This window comes from Tachysurus fulvidraco, chromosome 10, assembly GCF_022655615.1.
Source record: "Tachysurus fulvidraco isolate hzauxx_2018 chromosome 10, HZAU_PFXX_2.0, whole genome shotgun sequence".
Lineage (NCBI taxonomy): Eukaryota > Metazoa > Chordata > Actinopteri > Siluriformes > Bagridae > Tachysurus > Tachysurus fulvidraco.
In genome coordinates, this window is record NC_062527.1 from 7,265,794 (window position 1) to 7,285,110 (window position 19,317).

At 42.6% G+C, this 19,317-nt stretch overlaps 1 protein-coding gene across 4 annotated transcripts in view; it reads right to left on the reverse strand.

The window, feature by feature from the left end:
• plxnb2b (plexin b2b) overlaps positions 1-19,317 on the reverse strand; it is a 134,788-nt gene that overhangs the window by 63,737 nt on the left and 51,734 nt on the right. The window lies entirely within an intron of this gene.

Genomic DNA, 19,317 nt, shown 5'->3' on the forward strand with positions numbered 1-19,317 from the left:
ATAATTCCGCTCACACGTTTTCATGAGTCCTATGCATGAATTAATAACTGGATGGACTTTCGATGCCATTTAATGCCGTTTTTTTCCCCCTACGTGTATCCAGATGGATTTGTGGTCACGTGACAGACAGGAGATGAAAATGTGTCAGTTATGAGGAGAAAAGGAGGAGGAAGGATTCAGTCAAGATAATCTGTGCCTACGAATAATGCTGATTAAACAGCAAGCAGAGCAGAGAGAGAGAGAGAGATAGAGAGAGAGAGAGAGAGAGAGAGAGAGAGAGAGAGAGAGAGAGAGAGAGAGAGAGAGAGAAAATACACTTACTGAACAGTTTATTAAGAGCGCTATAGTAATACCTAGCAGAACCTTCCTTTGCTATGAAAACAGCCTCCGTTCATCATGCAACGGATTCCAAAAGATGGTATTTCCTGTCTAAAGGACACCAACAAGTGTATTCAGTGCTGGTTCTCTGTTAACGTCTCATACTGTGTACATAGTGTTAGTGTGTCTTCAGTACATTCTGTGTAGATCTATGCACACGTACACACACACACACACACGCACACACTCAAACGCACACACAAGCATGTTAAACCTATAAACCCGAATGAGGTCCCGAATGAGAAAAGCATGCATAAAAAGATGCAGGATGTGAAATATAGATCTGAATATAATGTTTATTAATAAGTTCTGCCTTGTGGGAAACCCTCAATTGCAGCACAGAGTGAACCCAAAATATTACATTTCATACACAAACGTGTAACAAATTCCAACCCTTCGATCAAATTCAATCTCATGCCAAATGTTACTCTTATTTATCATTTAAACTTCATCCTTTATCCTTTGTTCATCTCTACATCATCGTCATCATCAAGGAACTTAAATTCTTTCACGTCACCTTGAAGAAAAAAAAAAAAAAAACGTGCTAAAGGACTGACGGGCACGACGGTTTGATCCTTAATCCTAACGTTTGGCTCTCCAGCATCAAAGTCTAATCTAGGACGAGCAGTAAAGCTCCTATCCAATCCCAGCTGAGGCATGAACACTAATATCACCATTCGCTTTCCCCCTCTCCGTTCTGCTTCTGGGCTTGTTTCTAGAACCACGCTTAGCTGCTTATATCCGGATTAGTAGATGAGAATTTCTGTTTACACAAATGCTAACGCTGCATCATTAACATGCACGCTCAAGATAAATGTTCTTAAATAAAGACACATAGTCTATTTCCTCTATTTCCTATTTCCTAACAGGACATAAAATGAACAATGTTTAAACACTTACGTGACTGCAGTTCCTCACCTGATTATATATGGCACAATTTGACGGATTCCCGGGTTCCTCCAGCCTCATCATTATCCGTGTTGACATTCACATGCTTTTCTTACTATGGACATCTGAAACACTACGGATGTAACGATACATCACGATGCAAAAATGAGAATTGTGTGATATCAGCATTCTGTCAAATATACACTAAATGCTGTTGCTCTGTTCAATGCAGTTGTGCTGATCACATGACAACGTTCTTCTGGAGAGTCTGTGCCATTACTGGGAATCTGCACTTGTGAAGTAAGTGATAGAACTAAAATAAAGAAGAAATCTTCGGTAGCTTTCAAGTGATATCAGCCTACCACGTCTGTGATCTAAATCGCCTGTGAAAACGCCATTTTAACCGACATTGGAGCTCTAATTCTCAAACTCATTTTGTTTCTTTTCTTTTATTTAAACCAATCAATTTTTGTTTTTTTTCTTTGGTGGAACACTTAGATCACAATAGTATACCTCTCTTCATAGCAATCTGTATTTATTCACAGTTTAAAGCTATATTCACTTAGCAAGCTGCTATTCCTCTAGTATTTACATTGACACTCAGAGGGCATGGGCAGTCTATTATTTTTTATTTATCACACTATATTTACAATATTATATATTATTACTCTTGCTTGTAATCTTCCTGTCTGCTTGTCTGTCTGTCTCTCTGCCTGCCTGCCTTTTCTGACCCCAACTTCCTAACAAAGCTGGAAAAATAATTTCCTTGCACTATATTGTATGTTGTGACAAATAAAGGCTTCTTCTTCTAGGCCTTCTTCTCCTGCTTCTTCTTCTTCCTCATCTTCTTCTTCTTCTGTGTACTAGTCTGTCCTTTGTGAATTAGTATACTGCACTCGTGGTGCTCTGAACACACACACACACACACACACACACACACACACACACACACACAAACACTAGTACAGTATGTAATACATATAGTATGTAGTACTGTGTCGTGTACTAAGTTCTCCTGGTGTTGTCTCCTGTGCTTCTGTGTTTTATGTAGCACCACAGATCTGGAGGAACAGTGATTTATTTTACTGTGTACTGCACCACCCATAAATGGTTAAATCGACAATTTAACCTTCTTGACTCCTGCTTTGAATCAGGAACAATCCGGAAAAAGCCGAACCTGACAATCCTGATTAGTTTGATTGGGTGTCATACTGAGCAGAAGCACTAATTACTAATGTATGTAGATGTAGATCAGTGGTTCTTTAAGCCACTTCCATTCTCCGAATGCAGACAGCCGGTCTGTTTATTCCCGATAAAGCAAAGCCCAGTGTCGCACTCTCCACCTCCACACAGACAAGAATCTCACCTGCAAAGCAGAGATTTGGCTTCATCCATCCTGAGACAAACAGCTCTGCTAACAGAACACTGACAGGCTCCTTGCAGCAAAGCGAAACACTGCCAGACCCACCATTTAAATGCAGCTCGCAGTCCAAGTACCCTGTCTAACATCAGAATCGTATGTGTGGACATGTCTGTGGGAGCGAGAAACAAAAGGTGTGTGTGAGTAGGAGAGGAAAAGTGTGTGTGTGTGTGTCTGTGTGTGTACAGAAACGGCTCGACTTCAGTGGGAAGCTGAACTCTATCTACTTGAGAGTCAAGCGACTGATGACTCCATAGGAGAGGCACATCAATTTCCTGTCAGAATTGCCTGTGGGCCACTGCAACGGTGGCACGGCACTAGATAATGCAAGACAGGCAAGTGGCGGCGGCCTCACAAATCCCGAAGCTGCTGTAAATACGAGAGGAGAAGCGAACGGCATTGAAACTTTCTCAGGGTTTTTCTCGGGGAATTTTCTTTTCGAGAGCTTGAAGGTATTCACTAAGGAATTCACTGAGAAATTAGGGCATGCACTTTACACCAAGACCTACGATCATGCATAGGAACACAGGAGCGACTCAGTGAAGTCCCAGCAGGAAGTGCAGCTTTAAAACACATGCTGCATTAAACGATTATTCACTTTACTCAACCGTGTGGATTTCTTTCTGATAATTAAACCTCAAGACAAGAAGCAAATCTCACTTTCATTACAGTGTGAAACAATATCTGGCAAGTCTGATTTGGTATCACAATGATTAGGGAAAGAACACCATGCTCTTACAAGTGTAAAGCAAGGAGTTTAAGAATTCGTAAAAAAAAAGCTCATATTCAGATTTGGGAGCAGCAGGGACGTAGAGATGAAGAGAATTTTTCGGAAACAGTTTGCACGCCTATCTTCAAACTAATGATTTTACTCAAAGCTGAAATTGTATTTGGCATCGCTTCTTCATTCCTATTGCTCAGCTGGGAATAGCTCCAGTCCAGCCGGCATTGATTAATACATGCCGTTAGCCAGCACAGCTGATCTGCTCATCAACGCTGCCCTTCACATCCCGAGCATTATTATTTTCACAAACAGGGTTGCTTTTCCTAGCCGTGTTTCTGGCCCACTGTCAATTGTGATGGCACAATGACCATTTTCAGGCCTTCATTCAAAATGGTGGTCCATGCACATAAAAATGTGTCAGCTTTTCAGAGTGACAGCGCTTCTTAGCCCCCTCTCCTCTTTGCCATGAGGATTCAGCCTACATGCTTTCAGACCATCGCCGCTTTTGTTCTGTCCCTTTCGCTTGTATCGTTCCATGAAATTGGTCTGTCAGGCTGACTCTTTTACTACTCTTTCAGTTCTCACCACATTGGTTCTACAAGAAGATATCAAATACGCAGCTAGCACTTCTTAGCAAAGTATTGGCACCCTTTAGTGCTCGGTGACAGTCTAATGCGAGGGTGCTTCGTTCAAGGGGATGAAATTTCTTTACTTGGGATGAAATTTCTTTATTACCGTTCGGTTAAATTTACGCTGAATTTGCTGTAAACTTCGCTGCAACTTTATTTTGCAGAAAAACCTGGATGAACTTAATACTGAGATAATCTCTACAAATACTGCTGCCACCTAAGCAGGACAGACTGTCTATTATAATATTCAAATTAAAAAAAAAAAGCCTTTCTTAAATTAGGTTATTTTTAAAATAAGGGATTATCATGAAAAAGCAAAGCTAACGCAGTCACCATGCCTCGTGTTTATATGGCTCGACCAACAGCTATCAAATTCCCCTTAAGGACCTACTATCGCCACATGACTGACTGGAGAATAAAATAGCCCTTTTATGGCGGCTAATACAAGCTCAAAAGCTGTAAGAGGTGTTTGGAATGAGATTAGCCACACAGGCTTACGGTTTTACTTCGATGTTTAATTTAAAAGGACCTGAAGGAGACAGACAGTCCGATTTAACCGTCATGTTCTGCCCAACTACCACACTGAGTGCTGAAAAAATCCAGCTGTGTTGGCATTCAACCACCAGCAGGACAATGCCTTCTTTGTCTACTCTCATGCCTCCCAAGCTTTCAGTCCCGTTCCCACATACTGCAGCCTGTCTGAAGAGAATAACATGAAGAGTGATGGCTGGAGGGATAAATGAAAAAAAAAAGAAAGAGGACAGAAAGGACGGTCTGCATTTTGATCAAACCTATGTGTGGATTATCGCAGGATTCCCCAGGACTTTCTATTTTAATCCCGTTACCATTCTGAAATGCTGATTCTTGCAGTTTATGTCAGAGATTAGGAAGGAGCTCCAACAAGGTCACAGCATTTCACCTGAGACCGAGCGAGTGTCCTACAGAACTAATTCTCCTTAATAGCTCAGGAGAAACAGCATGGTCTAGACCACAGAAGTCATGGTTTATTTGAAGAGGTCTGGAGGAACTGTTGTGTCACTTAAAGTTTAGAAGAAATCGCCTTGTTCAGAGACCGGGAGAAACAACCCGAGATATGAGTTCAGCAAGATGCTGGTTGGGTCTTAGTTCAAAACGATCTCATTGTGAGCTCAAGAGAAAGCTGTCACTTGAGGACACTCGAGTTCTTCACTCCAACCTTAACCTCCATACCATGTCTTCATGGAGCTGCTTTGTGCACAGGGACATTGTCATATTAGGGTTCATAGGGTTTGAGTCTCTTAGGGCTAATTTACACCTTGTCACGTCATGTGTCTGATCCGATAGCTAACAGCTAAAACTGTTCCATTTGTAAATGCGTCTTGGCGAATCGGATATCGATCTGATCTTTCTACTCCCGCCCAAAATGTTAATATATTTTACCTCATTTCCTGGGTACAGTAATTGAAATGGAACACACTTTGGTGTATGTGGTTTTCAGAACGCAATCAAAAAGAAGACGTAAAAACTTGTTACGACGGTTATGCTAAAAAAAACATTTTCGCTGGTGGCAGCAGTTCATTTTAAGACCCAACGAGACACCTGGGTGAAAGATCACCTGCGAGTGACGTACTTCTGTTTGGGAGGAGTAAAGCGCTGACGTATGTGACTTGAACAACCACATTCATTTACACCTGTCCAGTTTCATCTGAAATGCGTCCCAGACCACCTCCTGACGGGGTTTGAACGATCAGATTTATATCCGTCTCGAAACCGTTTCGGAGGGCATTTAGACCTGGTCTTTTTACCATCGGATAGCTATCGGATCACAGAAAACGCATGAAGTGACCAGGTGTAAAAAGCCCCTTAGTTCCAGTTAAGTGAAATCCTAATACTACAGAACACAGAGAAATTTATAAAATTGCATGTTTTCCTCCTTGTGGAACTGTTTGGGGAAGAAAACAATATTAGTTTGATTGTCGGGTGTCCACATACTTTTGTCCATATTTTATGGAAGACTAGAGGAACAGTCAAAAGGGACCAAGACCCTCAAGCGGAGCCTTGTTTAGAGTTTAAAAGAAGCCACAGTCTTTGTCAAATTTGGTTTCAACTTCAGGAGCAAACACCTTGTTTCTGGAAGTTCAGAAAAAAGCATTTTATTTAGAATTTGTGAAGATCCTCCATTTTGTTCTGCTATTAAAAATAAACCACTTCACTCAAACAAGGAGGTTCCTGAACTCCATAAGAAACTTCTCCCTCGAAGACAATTGATTAATCAATTAGTTCAAGTCATAGCTCCTTACAGTGCACATTTCAGATCTTGTTGTTTGTGTTCTACTCATCGCAGTAGTAGAGAACAGATTAAAACCACAGACCATCAGGCTACGTCTCCCGTCCCATCACATACACCTCACGACAGCAGATGGGCCGCAGCGCAGGAGGTCCACATGCTCTGATACGAAATAAGAATGACAACACGAATTGGCAAGTTTACAGTCGTTACTGACCAGCTCTCGCTCGCCTGTGTGTCTCTCGCTCGCCTGTGTATCATCCGACAAGTGCAAACAATATGAAACAGTGTGTATGTGAAAATATAAAGAGAAGTCTCAGTGAGTACGCATAATCTGGCCTAGCTGAGGGAACAGTCTGGATCCCTGTGGGAGTAAAAAAAGATATTCCATTAGCATCAGGAGCGACTAGATAAACGGCTGCTCCATCATCCTGGGGTTTGAAGAGGAATCACAGCAAGAAGGACAGAGTAAGCATGAAGGAAAGGAAAAAAGAGAGAGAGAGCTCACACAGAGAGCAGAGGTTTGAAAATAGACTGTAAAGTGGGACTGGACTGTTCCTCTACAGCCATTACTGCCAGGGGCTCATATAATGGTCGATAAACACCACTTACATTCAACCGAAAAGGTAACAATTACCCACATAGTTCTAGGCAACATGTGTGTGTGTGTGTGTGTGTGTTTGTGTGTTTGTGCGGCCACCTGTGTATTGTGCGTTTCCTTGACACAGATCTGGCGTCTAAGCTAAAACTGGCTTGTGTTCTTTTCACCACAAAACAGCTGGTTTGAGGAATCGACCATGTTACTGGAAGTTGCAGGAACCAGTAAAAAAAAGGATACTGGTAAAACTAATACTAATGCAATAGTTAAAAATGGGGTCTGCGGTTTTGAAGTTAATGTTTTTGAAGAAATGAATTTGCAAATAAGCCTGTGATGTCATTTTTTGCCATGCTTTAGATACTTTCCTTTGTACACAATTTATGCTCCTTACACTCATGACTGTAGATACCTGCCTGTCAGTACGTGAGGAAGCTCTGGCCACTACAGCAGCACTCAGGACCTTTAGGTTGCATGTGAGTGTGTTCTGGGGACACGGCTTTCCAGGAGGAACTCTGCATGTGTTCAGATTATGGATTCAGAACAGAACAAAACCACACGCTCAACACGACCGTTTGCTATGAGAGGATCTCTGTACTGAGGAGAGATGCTGTAGGATGTGAATTTACATGCGGAAACATTGACAAAGCCAGAGGTAAGACTTCCACAGATAATAAAACCCTCCACGGTCATTAATTTAATGTTTTGCATTAAAAAAACTCCCACATCTGATGAGCAACTAAAGCTCTTTTCATGACTACCATTAAAAAAAAATGGCACAAAACAACAGAAACTAAGATGGAGGATGGGGAAAGAAGTATTGTTAATAATAAAAAAAATTAAATAATGAAGCAATGAAACGGCAATGTTGAGAGGAGAGGAGAGGAGAGGAAGTAGAGAAAAAAAGAGAAGAGAAAGAGAAAGAGAAGAGAAGAGAAGAGAAGAGAAGAGAAGGTCTGCTCCTCCAGTCTATGTAAATAATGTTGTACATTGCCATCAGGCTAGTTTATTTCCAAACATAAAGGCTGTGTGTGTGTGTGTGTGTGTGTGTGTGTGTGTGTGTGTGTGTGTGTGTGTGTGTGTGTGTGTGTGTGTGTGTGTGTGTGTGTGTTATGTGTTACCCTGATGTGAGGCATTTGGTGGGGCTGTGCACATTTTTTCCAGCTGAGCACCAACACTAAAATAGTGATGCTTCCATGGTACACAGAGAGAGAGAGAGAGAGAGAGGGAGAGGGAGAAAGAGAGAGACACTCTCGCTTTCATCACTCCCATTGGAGCGACTCTAATTTGCCCCAGGCAGCCAGGCACACACCCTCCTCAGCAGTGCCAGGGTTTTGGAGTGCACTCATGAAGCCTGCAGATGAGAATATGCAGAGTAGCAAACAAAACAAGACTCTACAACATCGCATGAGGAGGCAGAGCTCTACAGCTAAAGACAGGAAATCAGTCAGGGGAGAAAAAAACAAAACAAAACAAAAAAATAACAACCTACGAATAGTACAGAAAACTGAGGAATTAAAAAGAGCTACTGAAAAAACTCTCGAGATCACTAACAATCCAGTTCAACACAGGACCGATTGCTATTGATGAGGAAAACTTCTCAAAAACAAAAAGCTCCTTTTTACGTTTATTTATTTAGTCATTCTCTTTTTGTTTGTTTGTAGTGGGAACAAATGAACAGGTCAGTTAAGAAGTTTTGAAGGTTTGCTCTACAAAAAAAAGGAAAATGTGGTCAGTCAGATTGAAGAAAAAGATACATGGAGTTCACATAAAAGCTTGTAGAGTAAATATGATCATTTCACCTAATAATCAGCAGCTAGACGGTCAAATCTAATGAGGATGTTGCCGCATATTGACGGAAATGCCGCGTATAAAAAGCGTATTGACTTTACTTTTATTTGAATGTATACATCAATCAGATAACTTTTTTTAAAGCTATCTGATTGATGTATACATTCAAATAAAAGTAAAGTCAATACGCTTTTTTTGGTGCTGGGCTTTATCTTTTTTTTTTTTCTTTTTTTTTTTTTTTTGATATTCTGCTGTTCGGATTGAGGTTAGAAGTTCATTCCGACCCTGAGGGACAGTCAGTCTGAAGGTTCTGGAAAAGGAGTTCAACCTCACTGAGCAGGCCACGGGCGTCCCTAGACCACGGGCGACCACGGGCGTCCCTCTTTTTCCCGAGGCATGAGCCCCGTCCTCTCGCTGTGCTCCTCCTCCCTCCACTTTTCCCTGTGGAAACTTCAGCATTCAGTCTAAATCATGATACAACTTAGTAGCCGAGCCCTGAAGAGAGGTGCAGTAACAACCAGACCTAGTGAGCAGCATGTGAGATGGGATCGAGTTGAATGAGGACATCCTGATTTTCCAGATCTAATTTATTTGGCACATATAATGTATTTGGCAAATACTAAATGTTATTTTATAAACACAAACACACTACCAGGCGTCGGCAGTTAAGTGATGGCAGGTCGCAGAGGAAACTTAAGGAAGTGTTGAGAATGTTTTTAATGTTGCACAAGAACTAGTTACTGAATGCATCGATACATCAAATCCATGCTGATCTACACAGAAGCTCTGACAGCAGACATGATATACTGGGTTCTTTAAATCAAGGCTAAATCTGAAACAGCTGAGAAAAAAAGCAAATAGCGGCATCTCGCTGCATACGGAAATGACGCTCAACACATTCCTCCTGTTTTTTCCCTCTCTGTCACATCTTTTCACCTTTCACTGCTTTAGCACCTTCTTCTTAACACCCTCCTCCGAAACCCACACATTCACCTGGTTCAACATACCCCAATCCACACACACATACACGCACACACACATTCACACACATTTTCACACACACACACACACACACACACACACACACACACACACACACACACACACACACACAGTCATTCGCGGCCTAATTTGCTGTCAGTATCCACACCTCTCCTGCTCTCGCTCACACACGTTCATTGAAATCAACAGCACCTTCATTTCAATCAAGAACACACACACACACACAAGCTCATACACACACACGCACACTCATATACACAAATTCACACACACACACACACACACACACACTCATATACTGTACACACACACAAATTCATACACACACACAAACTCATACACACACACAAACTCATACACACACACACACAAACTCATATACACACACACAAACTCATATAAACACACAAACTCATATCCACACACAAACTCATACACACACACACGCACACGCACACGCACACACAAACTCATATACACACACACACACAAATTCACACACACACAAACTCATACACACACACAAACTCATACACACAACCCTCTGGTCATATTCCTAACAGCCTGTTGATGTCACATCGACAATAAAATCCCTTTCGGCCATGACGGCGATCATTGCATCCAAGAACTGAATAAATCACAGGGTGCAAAAAAAGTTCTTATCTGCTGTGATGATATTCGTATTGATAGCGCAGCACATGGAGTGAGACCAAATAAAAGATCTATAAGAGACTGGTAGAATATTCCAATATCTGGTGTCTGATGTTAAGAAATGCGCCTCATGAGTCTCTTTCGCAATGTTCAAATAAGATGTCAGATACAAGACTGCCTTTTGTGCATTGTATGCATTGTGTTTGAGATTAAGATGCTATATCTCGGAAGAAAAAGAAAAAAAAAAAACAGTTGTGCTGAGGAAGCTGGGGCTTATTGCATCGCTGCAGCATTTTGCTGAACAGAGATAGTGCTTGAGATTGTCACGGTCTAATTCCGAGCCGTGCAGCAAGCTCTCTACAGGCCAGATTTAGGGATAGAATGGCTTTCTCCATCAATACACCTAAATTATTTTTGGTATTAAGGGAAGAACAGGAGGTGCGGCTTCTTGTGATGGAAACGTATTAGTGGGAGCTCGCAGAATCTGTGGGGAGGATTGGAAGAGAAGAGATGGTTGGAGAGTAAGAGAGAGAGAGAGAGAGAGAGAGATTGGTTTCTAAGCTGAGATGATGTCTGCACTTTGATATCACACAAATCCACCATTAAGGCAGAAACACTGCAGCTTTAATCCATCTTTGCCATGGCTGTGGCAGAGTTCATAATCATTGGGAAAAGCCTACAGTTTGTGTCACGATGGTTCAGTAGTCTTGTGCTGAGCTCCGTTTGTGACAAAGTTATGAAAGTTTCCCCGGCATTTTCCCCATGTCACATATTCCACTTCATCACAAAATGTAACACCTGGAAATCTCGCAAGTGAACGTGTTTTATTCCCGTATTCCCTAACACTCCAAGCCTCGTCTCATTTGCTCACTTGATACCGTCTGAAAAATCAGGAACCGATGGGAATATGTTGAGCAAACACAGTAAAAACAAAGATGTGTTATAGCAGCTGAGAAATGGGTGAACATGCAAAACATACACCGATCAGCTATAACACTAAAACCACTGACAGGTGATGTGAATAACTCCGATGATCTCGTTACAGCGTCTCCTGTCAAAGGGATGAGATTTATTAGACAGAAAGTGCAAGGATCTGAGTGACTTTGACAAGGGTTGGATGGCGAGGTCTAGACGAGCCGTTTGAGGTACGTAGCGTGATGCTCTGGACAATGTTCTGCTGTGAAATCTTGGGGTACTCATGTGGCTGTTACTTTAACACGCACGACTACCTAAATAAGTTCACCACATCATGGAATGTCTCAGTGCTTCAGAGCTAGTAGAAGCTAGAAAAAGAGGAACTACACAATGTTGAGCAGATGGTTGTAATGTTATAGCTGATTGGTGCGTGTGCGATATAATAAATACAAAATTGTGAGCGCTGAGGCTAAGCTACGTTGCAGCATAAATTAAAACGTCTCTCTGATTCCACTATCATGTATCCTCTATTCCACTATACTGTCAGTCTCTCGCTCTCTTTCTCTCTCTCTCTCTCTCTCTCTCTCTCTCTCTCTTTCTCTCCCTTGCATATTTTCCCCGCTGAGGTGAGTGTGGCTCACTGGTGCCATGAAGCCCTCACAGAATTGTGTGTGAAGCTCTAAATGGCCGTGTCAGGTTTAATTGCTATCGCATCTGTTCTCTCAGCATTAAAGAGGCCGTTTCCTGCCACCTCCAATCTCTGCAGTGAAGCACACAAGTGAAGGAGATAGGAAGTTCAGATGGACTGGAATCACCGTCGTTTTAGTAAGACACTAGTTGTTGGACATGCAAAGCACAGTGTGCCAAGATCCTGTACGCTTGAACCAGCAGGGACTGTATAATCACTCAACCAATTAAAACACTATACGATACGATTGGACCATGTGTTTCAGAGAACAACCAGGAACCAACCAGGAATCTGAGGACCTGACCTCCCTAGAGGATTCATTCATTCGAGGCAGGATACACCCTGGACGAAGTGCCAACCCATCACAGGGCACACACACACACACACACACACACACACACACTCATTCACTCACGTAATCACACACTACGGACAATTTTCCAGAGATGCCAATCAACCTACCATGCATGTCTTTGGACCGGGGGAGGAAACCGGAGTACCCGGAGGAAACCCCCGAGGCACCCCCAACCCTGGAGGTATGAGGCAAACGTGCTAACCACTAAGCCACTGTGCCCCCCCTCTCCATAGAGGATATTTTATAAAAATAAAAATGAAACAAAGTTCTCCTAATAAGTTAACTGCCATTACTGTATTTAATAAAAACAAGGTGCATACTGTACTCAATGGTGACCTTTTGTACCTTTGTGGCTTAAAACATGTTACTGTTGTTGTTGTTATCTTCTCAGGTAGCATCTGTCTGGCAAAATGTGGAGAAGTCACACTGCTCCTCTGTTGCAGTTAGAAAAACTTAATCACAGAGCATTTGTCTGGCTCACTTGGTCTTCATACTGTATATACATTTTTGCGTCTCTGATATGTCCATATGTCCTGTTCCTATCTTGTGTGTGTGTGTGGAGAGAGTATAAGCTTGTACATTTTGTGATCCTGGTTTCAAAATGTAGCTGTCACAATTCAGTCATGTTAGCTGCAAATCTGGAATTTTATGGCACTACAGCATCACAAATCTGAACTGAATACCCTGGAACTAAGCAGCAGTTCCTATTAGAGATTCTGTGTGTGTTGATGTGGAGGGATTTGGGGACTTTTCATAACGTAAGCTTCTCTCCTGTGCTGCCAGTTTCAAGAATGAGTGGGCTTTCTTCTCTCACCAGTTGCAATCAGATGTGCCCAGGCTTGCTGCCTGAGACCACTCCCTGAACCACACACACACACACACACACTCATACACACTCATACACACACACACACACACACACACACACACTCATACACACACATACACCATTACACGTCTGCCCACTGATCAGATGGAGCAGCTATAATCAAACTGAGTGTCTGACAGAAACGAGGCAGCGGAAACGTTTCCAATAATGTGCCGTATTCTTCTGACATGAGGTCATACCCTCCTGCTGGTGGGGAAATTCAGACACAGAAAAGAATTACAGAGAAAGCCTTCACCATACATATAATAAAGCAGAAAGGTAGGGAAGGATATTATTTCCTCATGAAGTACAGACGACATACAGGAGATCAGTAATAGCAAAACGTGTAAACGCGTAGGAAAGACAAAATCGGTACCATGCTGTTTATCTCTCTGCCTCAGCACTGAATCTCGGCTGAATCACTTATGAATTTGACTGAAACGAGGAAGCTGCTGGACAATCAAACCAAGCAGAGCTGAATGTTAATCTATGTCCATCTGTGCCTTGTTTTTCTGCTGCAAGTGTGTTTTGTTTCCTCAATGTGATGAGGTAAGGACCTGTTACAGCTGTCCATCTGTCCAGCCATCCATCTATCCGTCCAACCGTCCGTCCATCCGTCCGTCCGTCCATCCATCCATCCGACCAACCGTCCGTCCGTCCATCCATTCATTTTCTGTACCCACACAGGGTCACATAGAGCCCAGGAAAGTAGGGGAACAAGTTGAGGGACACCCTGGACAAAGTGCCAACCCATCGCACCCACTCACCCATACAGACACACCCACTCACACACTACAGCCGATTTAGAGATGTTAATCAGCCTACAAGGCATGTCTTTGGACTGGGGTGGAATCCCAGTGTCCAGAGGAAATCCCTGAAGCATAGGGAGAATGATTGCCTGAGACAGTTCTATAATACACAAATACTCTCACAATAAACACAGTACATCTACTGTATATACAACCAAAGTAAAAAACTTCTGTTTGATGGTATTTTTAATAAAGATGCCACCATCTGATAGGCAGTATATCTGATACCAATGAACAAACAAAACCCGCTACGGCAGACAAGAGGAAAACAGTCCTATGTAACAGTATGGAGGTAAATAGTAGTAAACATCAGGATGCATGCTGTGATGGCTGTAAGGGGGATAAAAGTAAACCCGGCTTGGCATGCTTGTCTCGTTGCCACCTCAGAGCTCCTTCATCCTGCAGTCCATATCCGTTTCTGTGGCGTGTTTTCCGTCTGAACTGGGCCACAAAGCATCGCTCTCAGCAGCGCAGTTTACTGCGGCCTTCAATGCACTTTAAACTAATCTTCTCTCACCAAACATGAACATGGGCTTAGAGCGATAGAGAGCTGCAGCCACACACACACATTAACACCACTCTGTTTAGAGGAGATGGTTTACTAAGGCCTACCTGTCCTTCTCACATAAAAGCAACCTGGAGAATTTGTTGTTGTGGTTCTTGTTGTTTAGAGTGAAAATGTTTTCCATTAAAATAAAAGACATGAACAGGTTCTGGTTTCATGCTGAATGTTATTTCTGATCTGTACATTTCTAGCACCAAGACAGTGTCATAATTTTCACTTGATGGCTGTTGAAAGGTTGGAGGCAATTTGTATGGAAATATTTCTGACTTTCCATCACGTAAACTGATGTTCTGATGTTTTTTATAGCACTCGCATGCATCAGGGCAATGATGATAATGAGGGCAAGACATTATCACACACAGATCAGACAAAACACCCACCTGCCTAATGCCAGCAAAACAGCTCTGACATGCCGAGACTCCACAAGACCTCCGAAGGTGTGCTTTGGTATCTGGCTCCATGATGTTAGCTGCAGATCCTTTAAATCCTAAAAGTTTTTATTTCATCCCATCCCACAGATGCTCAGGAGTTCTCTGAGAGTTCTCGGGAGTTGGGAGCTTAAGTCAACACCATGAACTCTTTGTTTTGTTTCTGAACATCGTCTGTAGTGTGGCAGGGAGCATCACCACCCTCTTTCAGCAGGGACACTGATGTTGGAAATAGCGGTGCCATGATACTTCATCTGAAAGTGACATCCAGATGAACTCCAGAACTCAAGATTTCCCAGCAGAACATTGCTCAAAGCATCACACTGCCTCAAGCTGGCTCGCCTTCTTCCCATGGTGCATCCTGGTGACATCTCTTCCCCAGGAAAGCATCACAGACACAACCTTCTGTCCAATTGGGGTAAAAGAAAATCATCAGATGAGGCTTTCCTCCTTCCACTGCTCTATGGTCCAGCTCTGATGCTCAGGTTTCCATTGTAGGAGCTCTGGGTGGTGTACAGGAGTCAGCATAGTCACTCTGATGTGCTGTAGATACAGTATGCAGCTCCATACACACTGAGATGTGAAGCTCTGTGTGATAGTACTATTTTCTATCAGAGACACTATTCACTATTTCAGCAGTTTGTGCCCTTCAGCACGTAGCCCATTTTTTTTCCTGCTTCTAAGACACGAACTTTGAGAACTGACTGCTGCCTCATATATCTCACCCATGTGCCATTGTAATGTGATCATTACTCACATAATTATTCACTTCACCTGTCAGTGGTTTTAATATTATGGCTAATCGTGTACATTTCAGTAGCCTGGGAGCTGGATGCTAACTAGCAATCACAGGTAATACTGTACTATTAGTCTCTTACCAACAGATAAAGAATAACCTAAGAGCAGAAATGCTAATAATTGATTAATCGATGTGTGTGGACACACTGATCTTCTTCAAGAAATACATGACCAAATTCTGTGTTTTGGCAGATTCCTTGGAAATAGCGATCAAGTGCGATTCATGGCCATATCCTGAGCCCAGTTCTCCAGCTCTAGCTGTATATTAGATGTTCTAAGCTTTCCCAGCTTGAGCATCGACCCTGACCTGAACGTTGGTGTGAGTCATAGTGATTAATGGTTAATGCAAGACGTTACTAAGTGTTTCCTCTACACACTTTGCGTTCTGTCCTGCGGCTGTGGAGGAAACTCATCGCCACATGAGATACGCTTTAAGTGCTTTTAATATGTTTTATATTATTCATTTCGCTTTTTACTGACAGGAAGAGAGTAAATTATTGGTCAGGAAAAGAAGTCGGACACACCCGACGAGCTGTATTGTATGTTATACGCACGCAGTCGTGCAACAGAAGGCTGAAAATCGGTTTGGGGATTCGGCTGAATACGGAAGCAAAAGTAATGACCTGCTGTCCTATCTTTACTCAATCCTTACTCAACAACCAAAAAACGTGTTCCTACTTCAAGTTTTATGCTGCTCACTAACACGTTCTGTTTATAACACACCGTTTTACAAATTCATATCCTTGTCTGGTATTGTGAGTTAAGAAAAAAACAAAAAAACAAAAACAAAAAAAACAACGTGAGCTGGGTTTCTGGGTAACAGAGTTAGCTAAATGCATTAATGTTAAAAGCACTGTAATGCCTAATCTCTGTGGAACAGAGGAAAAACAGAGAGATGAGATGAGAAGGGAGAACAGAAGAGCAGGGAAAAGAGAGAGAGAGAGAGAGAGAGAGAGAGAGAGAGAGAGAGAGAGAGAGAGAGAGAGAGAGAGAGAGAAGGGGGGAAGACACAGGGGAGCCCCAGCGATGTCTCTGAGTCTGCTGTAGTGTTCTACCTGATTGAGGTTGATGATGAGGGGATCAATAGATCATTAGGCAATCCCTGCACCGCTCAAACAAACACACAGATAACAGACCAGATAATAGCCAGATCAATTGCCAATGTGTGTGTGTGTGTGTGTGTGTGTGTGTGTGTGTGTGTGTGTGTGTGTGTGTGTGCAGCCTGTCTCTCGGGCGTGGCGTGAGTGCCTGTGGGTAACAGGATGACGCCAGAATCAGCAGCACACATTCATGAGCTCATATGGACACACTGCCAGAGTCTGGCTCAGTTTTCAGGGTGTGGCTCTGGACAAAGTAGAATGCTATGATTTTGTGTGTCTTATTGGTTCATCTGGGCGAGTCTGTATCTATCTTGTTATGTTCCATGCTAGGACACTACAAAATGCCTGAAAAGTGGAAGGCGATATCCCAGAAGTCATTTCTTTAGTTAATAACTTTTTGCTGCTTGTGTGTCGTAGTGTGTTTTATCTAAAACGGCTCACTTTGGTTTACTCGCGTGTAACTCTGGTGCTAGCCAGAAATCTGTCAAGACTGTTCGGATCACCCAAACGCACATGGCAGCACGCGGCAACAAGCTCATCATTAACATCAATTCAACTTTTCTGGAGACGTTAAAATGAATACCTCTCTGTTCCTTTTCCTCCTCCTCCTCCTTTCTGAGACAATACTGGACACCTGTGGACTGCTAAACATGGAGAAAAAAAAAAAAAACAGCACTGTAGCACTAGCAATCATCGACGCTCACGGCTCAGTCGCACCACATGATTACGCTTAAAAGCTATAATGACTGAAGAAACTTTTTCTTTTAAACAATACAGCTGGATGGAAAAAAGTGGGCGTAAAATAAATGTCTTTCAGGGTCTTAATAACTAACAAACCTCAGGGCTTCTATACGGTCGGAACATATGGTTCGATTCGTCCTATAATAGAATCGTCTCCTGCATAGCTAATGAAGTACGTATTAAACACAAAACATGTGAGTGAGGGGACGGAGCAGTGTGTCGTTTCCTATGTCAGGACTCGACTCTCTCCAGGAGAGCTTCCTGTGATCTTTATGAGTGAACGATCCCCATGAACATCTGTTTGCACAGGTGTGCTTGTCTGACTAGATTAGGAGGGGCGATCGGTAGGTGTGCGTGTGTGTGTGTGTGTGTGTGCGTGTGTGTGTGTGTGTGTGTGTGCGTGTGTTGGCTTCGACGATACACCACAATAAGTACAGAACAGGGACAGATGACGATCAGAGTTGTAAGCAGGATATCAGACCATGGTATTAGTTCAGTTTGTGTGTTTGCCAGCATGTGGGTGTAGTGAGCTTCGTGCTGAAACATACGGCAGACAATAAGATGAAAATAAAGAGCGCTCAAATGAATAAGAGGGGTTTTGCAGATTACAGCCGGAGCCAATTTTTCTCTCATGCAGACAAACAGGAGGTTCAAAGTAGAAGAGGAAAAGGAACAAGGATCATTATGCTGTAAATGGAAGAAACATGGATTTTTAACTAGATCACCATCTTCATCGTCATCATCATCGTCATCATCACCATCAAAGCCGGCAATTTCCAATTTAAACGCTCATGCTTTAATCACGTGATCATTTTGTGTTGTTGTTTTTAATAAATCAGACATGTTCTGAGGGATCCGTGTCAAAAGTCTCTCCCCATGCTGGGAGCTCTGCTTATGAACGAAGGCCGGAAACAGGTGGGCTCAAGTTCTGGCAGCAGCTCGCTACCCGACGGCACAATAAGAAAGCGCTCCCATGGCAACAAGGCACAATTTGCTTTCTGCAGCCATACACCAGTCCACTTCATGCTCTAATGTAAAATGACAAGTTGCCGGAATTAATTTTAGTGTTGGAGCACAAAAAAATCTTGGGAATTAAGTACCAAAAAAAAAAAAAGTTTTTTCTTCTATTTTTTTTTTCCCCCTAAACTCATTCTGCTTTGTGGCACATCAAGATAGATACTGTACCTGCAGCGTTTACGAGGACATTCGGCTCCTTCGGTCCAGCCTGCAGTCCAGAGTCAGGCCAAGAAAAAACTCTAATGGAGGAGAAACCAATTTCATCTCCCACAGTGAAATGGGGGAAAAAAGAGAGCGAGAGAAAGAGAGTAGAGACAGACAGACAGACAGGCAAAGAGAGAGAGAGAAAGAGAGAGAGAGAGCGAGACAGATAGATGTAAGTGAAAACGAGAGCATGACAGAGAGCGACAGAGATCTGTGGCTGGTGAAGGAGTGGAAGCCTCATATAAAAGTATCTCCACTGTGAAGAACATGTGTCAACGTGACTGCTGACAGTTTTAAAGGAAAGCTGTTGGATTTCGAGAGGGGGAAAAAAAAAAATCAGACGAGTGACAGCTGCCAGAAACGGCACCGAGCTGCTGACGCTTTTCTGAGGAAAACACAAACACACACACACACACACACTCATACAAACACACTAACATTTCCTACCAAAATATCTGACATTTCCAAACAGAACCGCTTCCTTT